Source organism: Salmo trutta, chromosome 30 (genome assembly GCF_901001165.1).
Source record: "Salmo trutta chromosome 30, fSalTru1.1, whole genome shotgun sequence".
Classification (NCBI taxonomy): Eukaryota; Metazoa; Chordata; class Actinopteri; order Salmoniformes; family Salmonidae; genus Salmo; species Salmo trutta.
In genome coordinates, this window is record NC_042986.1 from 29,256,156 (window position 1) to 29,277,678 (window position 21,523).

The 21,523-nt window shown below is 45.3% G+C and overlaps 1 protein-coding gene across 9 annotated transcripts in view; it reads right to left on the reverse strand.

The window, feature by feature from the left end:
* LOC115168452 (membrane-associated guanylate kinase, WW and PDZ domain-containing protein 1) overlaps positions 1 to 21,523 on the reverse strand; it is a 197,493-nt gene that overhangs the window by 127,732 nt on the left and 48,238 nt on the right. The window lies entirely within an intron of this gene.

Consider the following 21,523-nt stretch of genomic DNA (forward strand, 5'->3'; position numbering starts at 1 on the left):
CACTGTTAGTCTACACCTGTTTACGAAGCATGTGACAAATAAAATTTGATTTGAAATGATTGACACTTTCATTTTTCACGTCCCAGTTTAATTGGTTTAAATTGCTTTTAATAAATTATACTTCCTTCAAATTCAATTGAACTTCTGCTTCCTCTGGAGTGTGGCCAATTCAGAAATTCCAAATTGACCCTGACGTGCACACACACACACACAAACACACACACACACACACACACACACACACACAGTCTGTTTTCTCAGTGATAACAGTGCACTCTTCCATAGACAGGTACAGCAACCATACACATACCAGGGTGAACCATTGTGCTACACCAGTCAATGTAAATAAAACACACCCAAAAGCACTACCATATTTTGCGATATTCCTGCTCCTCTATAGGCTGCTGGTTTGAATGGAGGTCAGTGAATTTGAGTCATAGAATAGGGCACACTGTGGAGGGCTGAGTAGGGGTGACAGAGAGAGGCGTGTGGGCCATAGAATAGGGCACGCTGTGGAGGGCTGAGTATGGGTGAGAGAGAACGGCGTTGGGGCCTTAGAATAGGACACACTGGAGGGCTGAGTGGGGATGAACGAGAGAGGCATGGGGGAGTGATGGCTCTACACACCCTCTCTCACACAGATGGATTTAACCCAAATAAGAGTGGATTAAACACATGCTAGCTATTCCATGGCTCCAGTCAACATTGTATAACCTGGAATGTAGTTATGCATCCACTGTCTTATTTCTGGGGAGGGGAAGAGGAACTCGCACGACACTGGTTTCTACCATCTAGTAAGACGGGGCTGACTCGCGCGCACACACAGACACACACGAGCACACTCACACAGGTAAACATACAATTTGAATGTGTGTCTATATATGAACGATATTTCTACAGCAGCTCTCTTTTAAAACTTTATTCTGAGAAGAGAAAAAAGACATACGGCAGTACTACCTGCAACAACAGCAGAAGATTGAACTGAACAACTGGCAGCCTTGTTCTCTGCAACAACAGCAGAGGATGGAACTGAACAACTGGCAGCCTTGTTCTCTGCAACAACAGCAGAGGATGGAACTGAACAACTGGCAGCCTTGTTCTCTGCAACAACAGCAGAGGATGGAACTGAACAACTGGCAGCCTTGTTCTCTGCAACAACAGCAGAGGATGGAACTGAACAACTGGCAGCCTTGTTCTCTGCAACAACAGCAGAGGATGGAACTGAACAACTGGCAGCCTTGATCTCTGCAACAACAGCAGAGGATGGAACTGAACAACTGGCAGCCTTGATCTCTGCAACAACAGCAGAGGATGGAACTGAACAACTGGCAGCCTTGTTCTCTGCAACAACAGCAGAGGATGGAACTAAACAACTGGCAGCCTTGTTCTCTGCAACAACAGCAGAGGATGGAACTGAACAACTGGCAGCCTTGTTCTCTGCAACAGCTGTCATCACTCTAATTTGCTACTATAATGTGTCAATCATGCTCAGGGAAATGAAACGCTAGGTGATTACAGTTTCAGGAGAGTGCATCAGCCTTCTCCTAAAGCCGCTGTTGAATAATGATTATAGATCTGATCTAATATTAGGTGTGTGTGTGTTACTGTGCTCGGCGTGTACTACTGTGTGTGTGTGGCAGTGTTCAGCTGCTGATTAGGATTCTGCTCCTGTCTCCCAGCTCAACACTGCCCTCTGTATCTCCAGCCGCCACTGCCAAGTCTGCCGTTACCACGGCAACCAAGGGCCCAGCCAGCCAGCGAATGAGAAGCGCTCTGTGTGGTAAACATGTACTGCTGCCCCCCACTGGCCAACCTGAGAAGTTCAGAATCTGAACTACATGTTTGTGGCCTAAATCTCAGACACTATTATGGGTCAAAATAAAACTGATGCACCACAGATTCAGTTAATTCAATCATTTATTTAAAGTCTGTACAATTCAATTGTGCATTTGATATAATTACACAACCAAGGTTATAACAAATAAAATACAAGTGTAGACTTCACTGTGAAATGCGTACTTACGAGCCCTTTCCCAACAATTCAGTTAAAAGTAATCAGATTGACAAATGGATAAAAAGAAAATAGCAACACAATCAAATAACAATAAAGAGGCTATTCACAGGCTATATACAAGGAGTACCGGTACCGAGTCAGTGTACTGGGGTAAGAGGTAGTTGGGGTGATTGGTTGAGGTAATATGTACATGTAGGTTTGGTTAGGTGATGGATTGAAAGACTATGTACATGTAGGTAGGGGGTGAAAAACAGAAAGTTCAGGTAACCATTTAATTAACTGTTCAGCAGTCTTATTACTTTGGGGTAGGAGCTGTTCAGGAGCCTTTTGGTCCCAAATATGTTGCTCCAGTACCGCTTGCCGTGTGGTAGCAGAGAGAAGACTGTGACTTGTGTAGCCGGAGTATTTGACCATTTTTAGGGCCTACCCCTGACACCACCTGGTATAGAGGTCCTGGATGACAGGGAGCTCGGCCCCAGTGATGTACTGGGTCGTACTTACTACCCTCTGTAGTGACTTGCGGTTGGAGGCCGAGCAGTTGTCAACCCAAACTGTGATGCAGACAGTCAAGATCCTCTCAATGGTGCAGCTGTATAACTTTTTGAGGATCTGAGTGCTCATGCCAAATCTGTTCAGCCTCCTGTGTGGGAAGAGGCATTGTCGTGCCCTCTTCAGGACTGTGTTGGTGTGTTTGGACCATGATAGGTCCTTAGTGATGTGGACACCGAGGAACTTAAAGCTCTCGACCCGCTCCACTACAGTCGGGTCTATTTGCTGGGTCTTATTGAATGTAACAAAAAGCCCTATTTCCCAGAACCAAGCGAGTTAGTGGGGACCACACATTAGCAGACAGACAGACAGACAGACAGACAGGTGATGATTAACACTGTGCTTACATATGATCCCTAAATTACAGCTGGGAAACACACAACAATCAGAGTCAGAGGACTGACCTGGGAACGCTCTACTGTAGCTGCTGGGAAACACACAACAATCAGAGTCAGAGGACTGACCTGGGAACACTCTACTGTAGCTGCTGGGAAACACACAACAATCAGAGTCAGAGGACTGGCCTGGGAACACTCTACTGTAGCTGCTGGGAAACACACAACAATCAGAGTCAGAGAACTGACCTGGGAACACTCTACTGTAGCTGCTGGGAAACACACAACAATCAGAGTCAGAGGACTGGCCCGGGAACACTCTACTGTAGCTGCTGGGAAACACACAACAATCAGAGTCAGAGGACTGGCCTGGGAACACTCTACTGTAGCTGCTGGGAAACACACAACAATCAGAGTCAGAGAACTGACCTGGGAACACTCTACTGTAGCTGCTGGGAAACACACAACAATCAGAGTCAGAGGACTGGCCTGGGAACACTCTACTGTAGCTGCTGGGAAACACACAACAATCAGAGTCAGAGAACTGACCTGGGAACACTCTACTGTAGCTGCTGGGAAACACACAACAATCAGAGTCAGAGGACTGGCCCGGGAACACTCTACTGTAGCTGCTGGGAAACACACAACAATCAGAGTCAGAGGACTGGCCCGGGAACACTCTACTGTAGCTGCTGGGAAACACACAACAATCAGAGTCAGAGGACTGACCCGGGAACACTCTACTGTAGCTGCTGGGAAACACACAACAATAAGAGTCAGAGAACTGACCCGGGAACACTCTACTGTAGCTGCTGGGAAACACACAACAATCAGAGTCAGAGGACTGACCCGGGAACACTCTACTGTAGCTGCTGGGAAACACACAACAATCAGAGTCAGAGAACTGACCCGGGAACACTCTACTGTAGCTGCTGGGAAACACACAACAATCAGAGTCAGAGAACTGACCCGGGAACACTCTACTGTAGCTGCTGGGAAACACACAACAATCAGAGTCAGAGGACTGGCCCGGGAACACTCTACTGTAGCTGCTGGGAAACACACAACAATCAGAGTCAGAGGACTGGCCCGGGAACACTCTACTGTAGCTGCTGGGAAACACACAACAATCAGAGTCAGAGGACTGGCCCGGGAACACTCTACTGTAGCTGCTGGGAAACACACAACAATCAGAGTCAGAGGACTGGCCTGGGAACACTCTACTGTAGCTGCTGGGAAACACACAACAATCAGAGTCAGAGGACTGGCCCGGGAACACTCTACTGTAGCTGCTGGGAAACACACAACAATCAGAGTCAGAGAACTGACCCGGGAACACTCTACTGTAGCTGCTGGGAAACACACAACAATCAGAGTCAGAGGACTGGCCCGGGAACACTCTACTGTAGCTGCTGGGAAACACACAACAATCAGAGTCAGAGGACTGGCCCGGGAACACTCTACTGTAGCTGCTGGGAAACACACAACAATCAGAGTCAGAGGACTGGCCCGGGAACACTCTACTGTAGCTGCTGGGAAACACACAACAATCAGAGTCAGAGAACTGACCCGGGAACACTCTACTGTAGCTGCTGGGAAACACACAACAATCAGAGTCAGAGGACTGGCCCGGGAACACTCTACTGTAGCTGCTGGGAAACACACAACAATCAGAGTCAGAGGACTGGCCCGGGAACACTCTACTGTAGCTGCTGGGAAACACACAACAATCAGAGTCAGAGGACTGGCCCGGGAACACTCTACTGTAGCTGCTGGGAAACACACAACAATCAGAGTCAGAGGACTGGCCTGGGAACACTCTACTGTAGCTGCTGGGAAACACACAACAATCAGAGTTAGAGGACTGGCCCGGGAACACTCTACTGTAGCTGCTGGGAAACACACAACAATCAGAGTCAGAGGACTGGCCCGGGAACACTCTACTGTAGCTGCTGGGAAACACACAACAATCAGAGTCAGAGAACTGACCTGGGAACACTCTACTGTAGCTGCTGGGAAACACACAACAATCAGAGTCAGAGGACTGGCCTGGGAACACTCTACTGTAGCTGCTGGGAAACACACAACAATCAGAGTCAGAGAACTGACCTTGGAACACTCTACTGTAGCTGCTGGGAAACACACAACAATCAGAGTCAGAGGACTGGCCTGGGAACACTCTACTGTAGCTGCTGGGAAACACACAACAATCAGAATCAGATCCCGTGTGGCTCAGTTGGTAGAGCATGGTGTTTGCAACGGCAGGATTGTGGGTTTGTTTCCCACGGGGGACCAGTACGGAGAAAAAAATGTATGAAATGTATGCATTAACTTCTGTAAGTCGCTCTGGATAAGACTAAAATGACTAAAATGTAATGTAAATGTAATTGGGTAATTACTGTTACCACAACCATGTGTAATTCACCTGAGATAAACCAGGCAAAACAAACACAACCAGTAATAACTAAACAAATGAAAAGGTGCATCTATTAATACAAGTCCTAAGTGGCCTATTATCCTCGTTTCCTTTCCCAGATGTAAGTACTAAATATGGTAGTGTGTGATGAGTGTCTTTAGTATTATTATCAATATAATTAACCTTTAATTAGCAGCCCCATTGAGATGTGTGAGGGTAGTAGGTACTATATAGTAGGTGGTGGGAGAGTGTGAGGACAGTGTGACGCCAAGCAGTGGGGTGGTCACCCCGAGCCTCGTGGGCCTTGTGGGCGGTGTTAGTTAGTTAGGCAGTCCTCAGTGCCAGTCCTGGCTGTGTGTCTCCTCGTCTCTCAGGAGCAAGTCTTTGGCATAACTCTCCATGTTAAACGACAGCCAGATGGCCATGAACACTCTTAGTACAGGACCAGAGAGAGAGGGATGGGGGATGGCCACACACACACACACACACACCCACACACACACACACACACACACACACACACACACACACACACACACACACACACACACACACACACACACACACACACACACACTCGCACACAACAACAAAAAATGATGGTAGTGTCTGGTGTGGGACTAATCAAGCACCACCTGTAGTAATGCCCCAGGGTTTATGGTGCGGGGCGAGATGGTCTCGCAGGGCCGGGTGAGAAGCCTCAACCAGGAGGCTTCCACTACATAATGGAGACCACCCTGTCTGGCCTCTGTGTCATGATGGAGACAGCTGCACACACACACTCTCTCTCTCTCTCTCTCTCTCTCTCTCTCTCACACACACACACACACACACACACACACACACACACACACACACACACGTGTGCACACATGCAGGCACGCACGCACGCACGTGCATACACACACACACTCACACAAACACACACACACTTATCGCCTCTAATATAAAACTGATTTATATTAACAAAATGGAGGCCTGAAGGTGTAAGCCGTAAAGGCGGAAAGAGAGGTAAATGTTAAGAATAATGTAGTCTAAATTCCTTTCAAAAAGAACTTTCAAAAACAAACAAATAAAGTAGTCTAAATTCCTTTCAAAAAGAACTTTCAAAAACAAACAAATAAAGTAGTCTAAATTCCTTTCAAAAAGAACTTTCAAAAACAAACAAATAAAGTAGTCTAAATTCCTTTCAAAAAGAACTTTCAAAAACAAACAAATAAAGTAGTCTAAATTCCTTTCAAAAAGAACTTTCAAAAACAAACAAATAAAGTAGTCTAAATTCCTTTCAAAAAGAACTTTCAAAAACAAACAAATAAAGTAGTCTAAATTCCTTTCAAAAAGAACTTTCAAAAACAAACAAATAAACAAAAAAATGTTTTATCCAAAGGAATGAAAATGAAACTGAACTGATTCCAACACTGGATTTGGCGTAAGCAAACAGGATACCGGTTCAGTTAAACAAAATACAGTTTACCCACAGATACCATAAAAAAGCCAACCTAACCAATTGCTTAATCGCTGTTATTTGTGAGTTGTGGACTTAAAAATAGCATTGAAGTTGATTCAATTTAAAATATCAAGGCAAGGCAACCAATATCAAGCAATATGTTTTCTAGTTCACTCAACACTAGATTTTAGTTAGCTCAAGATTGTTTTGTGTGTGAGGTGCACTTTTGAAAAAGACTGAGTAATATGACAAATTCATGTTCGCTCTAGACCACGCATGCTCTATTGTAACCCATTCATAGACGCTAACTGCTTTAGCACCTACTGACAATAGTATCTTCAGGTCGGAGGAGTTTTAAGATCCCTGACACTCATTCTGAACATTCGTTTTTTTTCAATTGCTAACATGCATTGGTCAAAACTGAAGTTACATTGTCAAAACTCTTCACACAGTCAGAGAAACAGAAGTGTATGTGGACCAAACTGTGAAAAAATGTTCATTGCTTTCACACAAAATGCATTCAATGACCACATTCTCTGAAATCCCTGAACTTTTTTCTCGTTCATACTCCACCACCTGCAAAACTATATATTTGCAGAACATGTTTTCAAATGCTAACACACTGTTTCCAAAACTGCTAAAAACACATTCAAAACAGAATGATGGCAAATGTCGTGCATTTCTGCAGTAACCAGATTGAAACATATAGAAAATCTCAGCAGAATATTTAATCATTCCAAGCACAGCTGATTGCAATTTCAGCTGAAAGCCTACCCAAGTGTCCTGTTTTTAGTCTCGTTACCAAACAGACAAAAGAGGACAGCTTCGGAATGATTTAGTATGGAAACATGGATCAAGACAGGTTGGTGGGGCAAGAAGAGTGGCAGGGAGAGGGAGAATACGTGGAGGACAAAGGAGAGGAAGACCAAGAGCGGTGGTCTCTGATGAGATAAGGGCCACAATTATTGACCATGTTGTAAACCACGGTCTCTCTTTGATAGAGGCTAGTTTAAGGCTGCAACCAAATCTGCAGCGTTCAACAATTGTATCAATAGTTCAAATTTTCCAGCAAAACAACAGGTGAGATGTGCCTCCTTCAATGATAACTGAACTACTTATTGCAGTACAATACAATATGTTCACATTTTTACATGTCCTGACATTTTGAAATATATTGCTTGTTTTGTGTTTTTCAGTAGGAACCAAAGGTTGCCTCCCTCAGGAGGGAGAGGCAGAATAGTATCAGATGCGAAGGAAATTGCCATTGTTGACATGGTAATTGGCAACAATACAATAAAACTGTGGGAAATTCGGGACAGAGTGCTGGCAGACAATATCACTTTTGGGAATGTGAATACGGTCAGCACAAAGACAGTTGTCAGAGTCCTAGAGAAACATAAAATAAGGATGAAGCAGTTGTACACTCTACCCTCTGAGAGAAACGGTGAATGTGTGAAAGAACTCCGGTATCAATATGTCCAGGTAAGATGTCTGTTCAATAACCAAACAGGGTACATACACAGCTATGCATAATGTAAAGTACTGTAAAATTGTGGATTTACTGTATTTTAGAGAGTGATGGAGATGGAAGCCAGGCAAACTGCACATACATTCATCTTTGTGGATGAAGCTGGATTCAACCTGGCAAAAACACGCCGTAGGGGAAGAAATGTGATTGAGAGCAACTGTGGATGTCCCAGGTCAGAGAGGAGCTAACATCACAATATGTGCAGCACTGTCCAATGATGGTTTGCTGTTACACAAACCACTCATTGGCCCCTACAATACAGAGAGGCTCATTTCTTTTCTGGATGACCTGCATAATCGACTTGTGCCAGCAGAGGAGAGGGGGGCAAGGAACTCCCCTACCTTCGTTGTTGTGTGGGATAATGTGGCATTCCAACACTTTGCTGCACATCCCAGGATGTCAGTAGTATTCCTGCCTCCATACTTCCCCTTCCTAAACCCCATAGAGGAGTTTTTCTCTGCGTGGAGGTGGAAGGTGACCACCATCCACATGACCAGATGTCCTTACTGGATGCGGGGTGTGGAGACACTTCTCCTGAAGATACTTTCCAAGATGCATCGCCATGATGCATCATGGAAAGTGATGTTGATGAGAACTTGTGGCCAAATGCAGGAGAGAGGGAGAACTAGAACCCTCAAAATACTGTACAGTATGAGTGATTATACAATACATGTTGATGTTTTTTTTGTAATTATTATTGCAGCCCTGGAATTTCATGAATTTGTTTCAACTTTTTACTTTTCACAAGTAAATTACTATATGCAAAGATATCGAAAAAATAAAGGCTATTGAAGCAAATTGCTGCATTTCTGATTCATTCTTGCTACATATACTTTAGTACAGTCAATAAAGTGAAAAGGTGTTATTCTTATTATATAATGAAATACTAATTTATGTGAAATCATTCAAACTTCAAAGAGTGTTATGAGTGACAATGTATGCTTTCTGAGTGAGAATTGTTGCCAGTGTTGCCAGTGTTATGTTCGAACAAGCTTATTTTGAGACATGTATGAAGTGTTTTGGTGGTTTGAGTGAGTTTTGAAGGTGAGATTAACTGTTTGCCCAAGATGCATGTTGGTAAAACCGTGAAGAGTTTTGAAAAAGTGGCTTCAGTATTGACCGATGGTTGTTAGCAATTGAAAACTGTGAAATGGATCGCTTGCAGTACGGTTTTGGAAACAGAAGGAACGTACCTTTTCATATCAGTGAGGGAAAAAAAGGTTAAATAAGTAGTGTTGGAGTTGGTGTTTCCAGACGGCTAAATCTGCTTGTATAAGGAAGATATCTAGCATGCTCCAAACACCTGTGTGTAAGCGTAACTGGGCACAGATGTCAGTTCAACGTGTAGTTTTGGTTAAGTTGTCAACTATTGGGAATTCAACGTGAAATCAACCAAAAATGTCACCCTGTCATTGAATTTAGCTTTGAAGATGGGTGAAAACCCCCCCGAAATTCTTTCGTTTTGCAAATACAATCAGTTTTCCACGTTGATTCAATGTCCTCACATCATTTTGGGGTTGAAATGACGTGGAAACAAAGTTGATACAACTAGCTTTTTTTCCCACTGGGGTAGTTCGTCAACTGGAGGCACCTACAGCTTGTGGAGCTGTACAACTGCGACAGTAAGTGTATCTTTGCTATTTGAAATAATTTTTCGCTGATATGAAAGATAATGGACTTATCAGCATACGTTTCGAAAACTGGTTTGAAAGTGAGTATTGATGTTTCTAAACATTAAAACCGTTTCGAAATTGTAGTTAATTTTGAGCCAACCGTGGACGAATATAACCACTGAAAACCCTACGTACGGAGAAGGGTTTTTGAGAGCTAGCTATATTGCAGGTTGCATTTTGCATGTACATTGATTGGTTTATTAATCTTATGCTGCACCAAGATAGATTACATACATTTTTCTAAACTAATCCAATCTGTTACTGTTCTAGTTTAGATTAATTAGGTTGTCTCATTAAATAATCTTCCCTACACCGGCAGTCATTCCAAATGAGTTATTCTTAATTTACAAACGAAGGCTAATAACAAGAGGGGAATTTCATAGCAAGAGGGCTCACAATGAGCGTTCATACCAACATTCAAATCTCTAGAAGACTTGGGGCAAGTCATAGCCGGAAATGTTTCGATCTGACATTCAGCAGTAAATACATCTTAACCCTTCAGGTCGAAACACACACCACCCATAATGTTTGCACCAAGGTGACGAGCGTGGGATACGGCTCGAAAACATACATCAATTAATTCAACTGCCTTTTTTTATCCTCATGCTAGGCTAGCGAATGCTTAAGCAGCCCATTGGATTCCACAACACTTCCAGTAGTTTCTCTCCCCAACGCTAGGCTTCGCATTTTCATGGAATCCAATGGGTTGCTCATGTCCAAGTCATAGTTAAGAGCGCATAAGGGAGAGTGGGTTCATGCTCACGTCTGTTGCCATCACATATTTTGCCAACAATACAGTAGTCTATATGGTTGAACAGTCTGTTGCTATGAGAAATTGTAGGTTTGGAGGAACACAGAGTGCTTCTGTTCTGACTAGGCTGTTAGATGAATGACTTGTTTAGGTCAGTCATCTGTGTGGTCTGTTATCACCTTTACAGTCACTAGTCTTCTGTCTGGTGTTACGAGACTGGGTGGATTCAATCTGTCTACTCTGAGGCTACTGCTCACTGTGCCAGGAAAAGTTCATTATTTCCCCTCACCAATTCAAAATAATAGAGACAGAGAAGGAACTGGAAATGCTGCTTCCTAAACACTCAAATTAATTGTTTCAGCCGATTACTGTGTCTCTAGCAATCCTGTCAGTCAGCATGGGATGATGATAGTTCATTCTTCAGTATAAAACACACAGACACGTTTATTGCCAATCCATTAACTGCCACCATATGCGGCCTCTACCAGCCCAGCAATCAGTGTGGCATAGATGGGGAGGAAAAACGGCAATCAAACCCTTAATTATCCCAGTACACAGTAAGCCACACCCCACCCACGACAACCTTCATCTCTGTCCGTTCTAACCCCTCCCTACCTGGGGTATCCAAGGAGCCAGGCCTCCCTGGAGCACCCATTTTTCTTTTGAACTTCAATCCCCCATATCACCACCTACCACCTCTATACCTACTGCCATTCACAGCCCAGAACTCTGTGGACAAGACAGAAAAACAGAAAGGAACTACAAACTCTGTAAACTTGGTAGATATGGCACTCTGGCCAAGCTGGGCATAATGATTCTACTTGGGCACATTGGGCAGCGTGGGCATAGGGGGCGGACCTGACCCAGTTTTCCAATGCTGAGCTGCTGAGTCAGAGAGAGCAATGCATGATGGGAGAGGGTGTAAGAGGAGGAGTCACACACAAACACACACACACTGAGGCAGGAAAAGGCAGTGTTACGCTCAAAAGCACTGCATCTGCTCCCTGCTAAATATAGCCAGAGGAACCCAGGCTTACTGCTCCCATTGCTCTGTGTCACTGGCTGAGTAGGGCAGGGAGGAGGGAGAGGAACGGAGGGAGAGAGGAAGAGAGGGAGAGAAAGAACAGAAGCGCGAGGGTGGAAAGAGAAGGGGAAAGAGTGAATGAGAGAGCTGGTGGGGAAAGACAAGGGGGGAAGAGAGGGTGGAAAGGAAGGGTGAAAGAGATTGAGTGAGTGGAGAGAGAGAGAGGCACATAATATGACATTTGAAATTACTTTATTCTTTTGGAACTTTTGTGAGTGTAATGTTTATTGTAAAAAAACAACAAATTTTGTTTATCTATTTCACTTGCTTTGGCAATGTAAACATATGTTTCCCATGCCAATAAAGCCCTGACACTGGAGAGGGAGAGAGATGTTTTCTGGTACACTGATGTGGGCACTGTCCCAAATAAAAAGATAGATCCCACTTATAACGTCCTGTCTGCCTGGACCAGAATACACCAACCAACCTAGCAGACTAAACAGGGAAGGCTATTCCTGTCAAATACAAGAATACCAAACCCAATACACTCCAGATGGGGCTCCCTATTTATGGCCCTGTGGACATTTTATAGAGTAAAACCAACATAGTATTCTTATTCTGGATTTATACTAAGATACCCCTGAGCTTTAAAACACAAACAGAGCAGGCTTTCTTTATGGGTAATGTTTGACAAGACACATGGATCATAGTGTCATGCTACTTTCCAGAGAAATGTACTGGTGCCTAGGTAGCAGCATGCTATAGTAGTGCTATTGGAGACCATCTACATCAACCGCTCCTTGTCTTTCATTGTGTTTAGCCTACTGTACTCTAGTATCCTGGTTCATATCTGCATGTGTTTAGCCTACTGTACTCTAGTATCCTGGTTCATATCTGCATGTGTTTAGCCTACTGTACTCTAGTATCCTGGTTCATATCTGCATGTGTTTAGCCTACTGTACTCTAGTATCCTGGTTCATATCTGCATGTGTTTAGGCTACTGTACTCTAGTATCCTGGTTCATATCTGCATGTGTTTAGCCTACTGTACTCTAGTATCCTGGTTCATATCTGCATGTGTTTAGCCTACTGTACTCTAGTATCCTGGTTCATATCTGCATGTGTTTAGCCTACTGTACTCTAGTATCCTGGTTCATATCTGCATGTGTTTAGCCTACTGTACTCTAGTATCCTGGTTCATATCTGCATGTGTTTAGCCTACTGTACTCTAGTATCCTGGTTCATATCTGCATGTGTTTAGCCTACTGTACTCTAGTATCCTGGTTCATATCTGCATGTGTTTAGCCTACTGTACTCTAGTATCCTGGTTCATATCTGCATGTGTTTAGCCTACTGTACTCTAGTATCCTGGTTCATATCTGCATGTGTTTAGCCTACTGTACTCTAGTATCCTGGTTCATATCTGCATGTGTTTAGCCTACTGTACTCTAGTATCCTGGTTCATATCTGCATGTGCTTTATGCAACTCCTTTGTCATTTGTTGTTCGGCAATGACAACTAACATGACGGAGGAGTTGGCTAAAGCACAAACTGACCTTTAACCAGGCTATACTGTAACCAGGGCTGGGAAAGCTAACTCACTGTTCCCTCAGCCATCAATTCTAACCCACTGCCTCTGTTAAATGTCACGCCTGCCTTGCTGTAGCATACAAAAGGACCCACTGTCATTAGTCCTTCCTCTTCTACAGGAGCCAGTGACCTGGGGCGATAAGACTGAGAGAAGAGATCTTAAATGACGCCCTATTCCCCACACAGAGCACTACATTTGACCACAGATGCATAGCGTGCTGTTGACCGGTGTCTCCTTGTCTCTTATGTGTCGCCTGCCAAGAAAAAGCTACAGTGTGTCCTGTCTGCCTTGTATGAGCTTATTTGAAATGTAACCATGGAAATGAACCTTATAGAGATGTTGATTCATGTGAAGGTCCCTGCCACATGAATTGAATTATGTAAAGTAAATTGACCAGTAGAGCCCTGGCTATGTGCGGTATATAGGGTGTCACCCAGCCTGAGAGAAGATGACCAGCCAACCCTACAATGGAACCACAGGAGGTTGGTGGCACCTTAACTGGGGAGGATGGGCTCGTGGTCATGGCTGGAGCAGAATGAGTGGCATTGTATTAAATACATCAAACACATGGTTTCCATTTGCTCCGTACTGGCCATTATTATGAGCCGTTCTCCCCTCAGCAGCCTCCTCTGAATGGAATATATCTGCCTGAAGGGGACTTGTCATCACTTCACAACAGATATGGAATATAACAGAAGAGATGAGATTCCGCACTTATTAAGGCAAAGACAGGCTCAGACGGGGTCATTTGATTAAGAGTGTGAATGGTTTTGAATGATGTGGAGAAATCCAATGAAATGGCAATGGTCCTTTTATTTAAAAAACTACCATGAATTCTTGAAGTTGTAACAAGCTGTACCAAGAGACTACCACTGAAAGAGCTGAGGTACATACAGTACTGGCCTAATTTACAGACTTTTACACGTGTTAAACTCCAGATTAATTAAAGTATATGGAGCACCAACCCGTACCAGAATAGCAGTTTGAACTGAAGCTCCATCTCTGTGTGTGAGATATAAGCAGCTGACAACAGGCCCCCTAGGGGAACCACGTAATGAATCTGTCACATGAATTTCCTCACTTAGCAAAAGTCAGTTGTTGCAAAGGAGCTGCTATTTAAGAAATGCCAGCGAGGCACATTTTAGGAGGGAGTAAACTATTGAACTAACGAGACAGTAGTTAGGAACTGTGTTCAACTATGCCACAAACTTCTGGGACTCGGGAAATAGTTATGGACAACACATTATTAAAAAGTGTGCAACTTCTTAGTGTCATGAGTACCAAAATGCATCCCAATGATTTCCACTAATGTCTGTAAACATTGACTGATACAGAGGTCAAGGAGCTTTTTTTTAGCTTTCCAAAAAGTCCCTAAAAAAAGAGATTCATGGGTTCATGAAAGGGGCCAGGCGATGGAATTTTCTTATATCCTCAGTGTCTGGCAGACTAACTGAAGGAAGAAGCGGAAGACTGGGATGATAAACAATGGCTGACACTCTCATCCTTCACGCCAGTCAACCTCCAGCCAGCCCCGCTGTTTGAAAGCTAAAGGCCATGAAGCTTGGCAGCATAATAACCATGAACATATCAACCCTCAGACAGCAGACTGACACACAGACAGCCTCTGATCTAGGATCAGATTATTGTCTGCACTGAGAAGGTCTTGGATCTCTGCTCTTGCCTTGTCACAATGGCTTCATTCTGCAGTGGCATTATGCTAGAGATCAAACCCAACCCGCCTTAAAACCCCATTATATCAGTTCACACAAGATTCTACACAGAGAGAGAGAGAAAGGGAGAGGGAGAGAAAGAGAGAGGGAGAGGGAAAGGGAGGATAGAGAAAGAAAGATAGAGAGCAAGAGAGAGAGGGAAGGAGATAGAATGGGAGAGAGTATTTAGTTATGATGAAGACTCTTCAGCTCAAGCCTCATTGTTAATGTCCTAACACATCTAAAATGCAAATCAAGTGCAAAATACAAAGCGCTTTCATCAAATAGATCACAGTGGTCTCAATCAAGGGCTATACAGTAAAGGTGGTTTGATTTGGTTTTTAAAAACAAAGTGCTCTCAAAATAGTTTTACAGTGAACTACATAATTGATGAAAATTGTTTGAAATGTGAGAACAAAAGTATGCCACCAATATCATCAACATCAAGTTGAACAGTGAAGGCAAGTCAGGAGTAAGTTAGTGAGAGAACTTATTCGCTCGGTAGGTAGCGTAGCGTAGCGGTTCGAGTGTTGGGTCTGTAACTGAAAGGTTGCTGGATCGAATACCTGAGCCGACAAGGTGAGCAAAGCACTTAAGCCTAATTTGCTCCAGGGTCGCCGTACTACAATGGCTGACCCTGTAAAACAACACATTTCACTGCACCTATTCAGTGTATGTGACAATAAATTTAAAATAAATGTGCCCGCCTTTTCCTGTAGTCCACAATCAACTCCTTTGGCCCGCCTTTTCCTGTAGTCCACAATCAGCTCCTTTGCCTGGCTCACTTTGAGGGTGAGGTTGTTGTCCTGGCACCACACTGCCAGGTCTCTGACCTCCTTCCTATAGTCTCATCGTTGTCGGTGATCAGGCCTACCACTGTTGTGTCATCAGCAAAGTTAAGGATGGTGTTGGAGTAGTGTTTGACAAGCAGTTGTGAGTGAACAGGGAGCACAGGAGGGGACTAAGCACGCACCCCTGAGGGGCCCCAGTGTTGAGGATCAGCGTGGCAGACGTGTTGTTGCCTACCCTTACTACCTGACGGGGCGGCCCGTCAGGAAGTCCAGGATCCAGTTGCAGAGGGAGGTGTTTAGTCCCAGGGTCCTTAGCTTAGTGATGAGCTTTGTGGGCAATATGGTGTTGAACGCTGAGCTGTAGTAAATTAACAGCATTCTCATATAGGTGTTCCTTTTGTCCAGGTGGGAAAGGGCAGTGTGGAGTGCGATTGAGATTGTGTCATCTGTGGATCTGTTGGGGCAGTATGCAAATTGGAGTGGGTCTAGGGTATCTGGGATGATGGTGTTGATGTGAGCCATGACCAGCCTTTCAAAGCACTTCATGGCAACCGACGTGGGTGCTTATGTGCTGTATGTGGTGGTAAATACTGTCAATGGGTCCTGAATAAAGATACAGTATTCAACGGAATTACAACCATTGCCATACACTTTAATACAGATATAAACAATGGAGCGTTACAACCTCACAAATCTCACTGCACTCCGAGTTGAGATGCTTTGGTTGCTTTACACGCTTCAGCTTTGGTGAAGATGGGATGTTGATGGCATCTGACGCCATAGCGGCCAAATGTTAATTGTGTCATTAAAAATAAATGTATCCGCTAACATAAACCTTGTAAAGTGCTAGCGATGATCAGCGTAGTGCTCGGTGAACTGACGAGAGCTGGGCATAATAATTACCTTAAGCGCAAGAGCTCTTCATTAAAGCGATGACATGGCCCATATCAGCCTCCAATGGACTGCTCCAGATGAGAATTGAGTCTAACATCGCACTGTGTAATATTAGACTACTGTGGTTATGCACTGTGCAACCAACATGTACTGCAGCCTACACTTTCAAGCCATGGCATTTCTCCTAAAATAACCTTGATCTATAACAGGGGTATACAACCTAGATTCTTGAGTTCCACAGTCATTGTTTCTCCCAGCTAGTTTGTTTATCCATCAATGTTACTGATTGGCTGGGGAGTGCACTGTTTTGTCAGGTAGAAATCAGTCTTAAAGGGCAATGAACTGGAGTGAGGGATGAGGTGAGAGATGGATAGCATATAGATTAAAGAGTGGGAGGGTGTGGAGAGGTGAGGTAAAGGGCAAAAGGGTGATGATGTAAAAGGTAGAGAGGGAAAAGGTGAAGAGTTGAAGGAAATAGAAAGATGAGGGGGAGGAGATATATTTGGTTACATGTCCGCGGGAGGTAGGGGTGCTGAAGGTGGTGCAGCACCTGCTGAAAAATCGGAATAAAAAAATGATAAATCACAAACGAAGCGCACTGGGCCTACTAGTCCTGTATTAGTGGACCAATATAGCTGTCTGTAGCGCGGGTAAAGAAGTATCATTCTGCGCCTCCGCCCCCACCTAAGGTGAGATCAGAGAGGGGTAGATGGACTGTATCTCTCTCCATCCATTGTACAGCAGCACTGAGCTCTAAAATCTCCAGTCTTTCTCTTCAGTGTTAATTAGTGGCGGCTGCCCTGAGTACTTTAATAGGACCTTGATGCATTGTCTGTGATGTGATATAATATCTAGACGCTTTGTCCTCTGAGCTTTGTCTTAATGAGCTTCCATTGTAATCCACACTACTGGACATCAGGACATTGGGTTACTAAGGACCAGACAAGCTCATTAGAAAGATTTATAAAAGCAACCAAAGGCACTTCATAATAACATTATGAGCAGTGTCTTGTAGCGAGTGATAGTGTGTGTTCTGTGTTCTCGCAGAAGCTTTATAAGAGTATATCTGCTGTAGACTGATAACGACCATAGATGGATTAAGAGCTCCAATGAGTGAAGTAAAAAGACAGAAACACTACTATGAACAATGCTGTGAAACCAAGACTAATACCATCCCTAGAGAAATACTAAAATATCTCAGCCTTCAACAGCAGTACGTTTACATATTCCCCTCCCTAGACTGATGTAAGACAATGCTGTTCCCCTGTTCTCTGACTTTGTGTGGTGTGTGTGCGCGTGTGCGCGTGCGTGCGTGTGTGTGTGTGTGTGTGTGTGTGTGTGTGTGTGTGTGTGTGTGTGTGTGTGTGTGTGTGTGTGTGTGTGTGTGTGTGTGTGTGTGTGTGTTTGTGATGTCACCATTGTCTTCTAAGCACTCACCAGTGAGCTCTAGGCTAGGGCCCAGTTTGGATTCTTCCTTCCTCCAAGTAATCACTCAACAGAAGGATTTGATTGGTCATGGCAAATGGTTGGAAACATTCTCTTTCCTTATCCAATCACAAACAGATCAGTGATTACCTCAAGGAAGGAAGGAAGGAAGGAAGGATGCACGTTAAAAGTGTCCGGACAGGGACTGTGTGAGTTGAGATTGCTCATCCTGACCTCTCTGGAGTGATGTAGAGAGCAGAGCATGAGACCTGCATGCTGATTACCTCTGTGGCCCCCTGGAGGTAATCAGGCAAGGATCAGATTCAGGACAGATAAAGAGTTAATAAAACATAGTACTCCACACACACACACACACACACACACACACACACACACACACACACACACACACACAGCTTCCCACTCTCCTCTCTCTCTGGACAGGTGCTATAAACATGAGGTGTATTTTACTGCAGAGGCCCACTTGAGAGAGCTATGTGAGATTGCTTGTACCGTAAGGACTTGCCAAGGAGAGGGAAAGCTATTCAAAGGTGCCCCACACTCACTCAGTCACACACACTCACACACACGGCTTTGTTATAAATGTTGTGTTTCTTTAATAATCTGACATAAAAATGCTAGAAAATGATTGACACCTCATTATCACCCACTCAGTGCAACAGAAAGAGAGGATGACCACACAATCATGACCCAATGCAAACCAATTTGCACCAACTCATTTTCACAGTGAACAAAATTATCTGTGAGTAAGCAAATTGACTCTAATCTGAAGTATTAATTGAGTAAAACAGGTGTCCACTACCAATAAACCCACTGAATACGTGAAAAGCCAGTTCATACTGGGACTGTTGAAGAAGTCTGACATTTTTGAAAATTGACAAGGTAATACTTCCAAAACATCTTTCCTTCCCAATCCAAAGGGGATTGTTATTTTAGAAAGCCCATTGCTCATTCTTTCTGTATTTGGTAAATTAAGTGGGGGCCTGGTCATTGAGATACCAGCTGTACTGGGAACAGTGAGGGCCAGGTATGAATCTCTAAATTATATTACGGCCTGCTTCCTCTGCTTCCTCTGTGGCCCTGGGAGCTAATGGAGTTTAGCCCTGCCGAGGGAAGGCTCTGATTGGTGGAGAGAGATGCTGTCTGCAGCAAGGGGAGGAGTTCAGACACTGTGACAGGGGGCGATGATGTCACAAACATCTTGAGATTAGGGGGGTTGCAGCCACACAACTTCTTCAGCACAGCTACACAGCATCCTATTGTATAAAACAACACTATGGTCCATAGACCAAGATATACAATGCATTTACTCATGGAAATACAATACAGTGGCAAGACGAAAGGGTCATTCTTCAATGTCTTCAATGACTGATGAGGGGTGGCCACTTGAGAGAGATAAAGATAACTACTTTGAAGACTAGAGAGCATTCTGGGACCAAATGGCTACTGAGCATCACCCAGATGTGACACACACACACACACACACACGCACACACATGCACACACATGCACACTTAGCCTGACAAATTCTCCCCCACCCGTCCTTAGAGGGGGTGTGTGTTGTGAAGGATGGGGTGGGTGAACTGTGACCCCGAGGGCAGCAAGAGTCAGATCCCAGCTGGAGCCCCACTCTACCCTGCAGGAGGAACACACACACAGCAGGTGGTGGAGGAACACACACACAACGGGTGGTGAAGGAACACAAACACAGCGGGTGGTGGAGGAACACACACACAGCGGGTGGTGGAGGAAAACACACACACAGCGGGTGGTGGAGGAACACACACACAGCTGGTGGTGAAGGAACACACACACACAGCGGGTGGTGGAGGAACACACACACAGCAGGTGGTGGAGGAACACACACACAACGGGTGGTGAAGGAACACAAACACAGCGGGTGGTGGAGGAACACACACACACAGCGGGTGGTGGAGGAACACACACACAGCTGGTGGTGAAGGAACACACACACAGCAGGTGGTGGAGGAACACACACACAGCAGGTGGTGGAGGAACACACACACAACGGGTGGTGAAGGAACACAAACACAGCGGGTGGTGGAGGAACACACACACAGCGGGTGGTGGAGGAACACACACACAGCGGGTGGTGGAGGAACACACACACACAGCGGGTGGTGGAGGAACACACAGCGCGTGGTGAAGGAACGCACACACAGCGGGTGGTGGAGGAACGCACACACAGCGGGTGGTGGAGGAACACACACAGCGGGTGGTGGAGGAACGCACACACAGCGGGTGGTGGAGGAACGCACACACAGCGGGCGGTGGAGGAACACACTCAGCGGGTGGTGGAGGAACACACACAGCGGGTGGTGGAGGAACACACACAGCGGGTGGTGGAGGAACACACACAACGGGTGGTGGAGGAACACACACAGCGGGTGGTGGAGGAACACACACAGCGGGTGGTGGAGGAACACACACAGCGGGTGGTGGAGGAATGCACACACATCGGGCGGTGGAGGAACACACTCAGCGGGTGGTGGAGGAACACACACAGCGGGTGGTGGAGGAACACACACAGCGGGTGGTGGAGGAATGCACACAGCGGGTGGTGGAGGAACACACACACAGCAGGTGGTGGAGGAACACACACAGCGGGTGGTGGAGGAACAGACACAGCGGGTGGTGGAGGAACACACACACAGCGGGTGGTGGAGGAATGCACACAGCGGGTGGTGGAGGAACACACACACAGCGGGTGGTGGAGGAACAGACACAGCGGGTGGTGGAGGAACACACACAGCGGGTGGTGGAGGAACGCACACACAGCGGGCGGTGGAGGAACACACTCAGCGGGTGGTGGAGGAACACACACAGCGGGTGGTGGAGGAACGCACACAGCGGGTGGTGGAGGAACGCACACAGCGGGTGGTGGAGGAATACACACAGCGGGTGGTGGAGGAACACACACACAGCGGGTGGTGGAGGAACACACTCAGCGGGTGGTGGAGGAACACACACAGCGGGTGGTGGAGGAACACACTCAGCGGGTGGTGGAGGAATACACACAGCGGGTGGTGGAGGAACACACACACAGCGGATGGTGGAGGAACACACTCAGCGGGTGGTGGAGGAACACACACAGCGGATGGTGGAGGAACACACTCAGCGGGTGGTGAAGGAACACACACACAGTGGGTGGTGGAGGAACACACACATAGGGTGGTACCCTAAACATGCACAGGGACAGTACACTGCAGAAACACTCAAGAGAAAATACCATTGTCAGTCTCTTTTCTTTAAAATATTGCCCAATATTATCTGTAATTCAAAAGGAACTCGTACATCTGAGCTATCTTTGTTGCAGGTGCATGGTAACAGTTGAA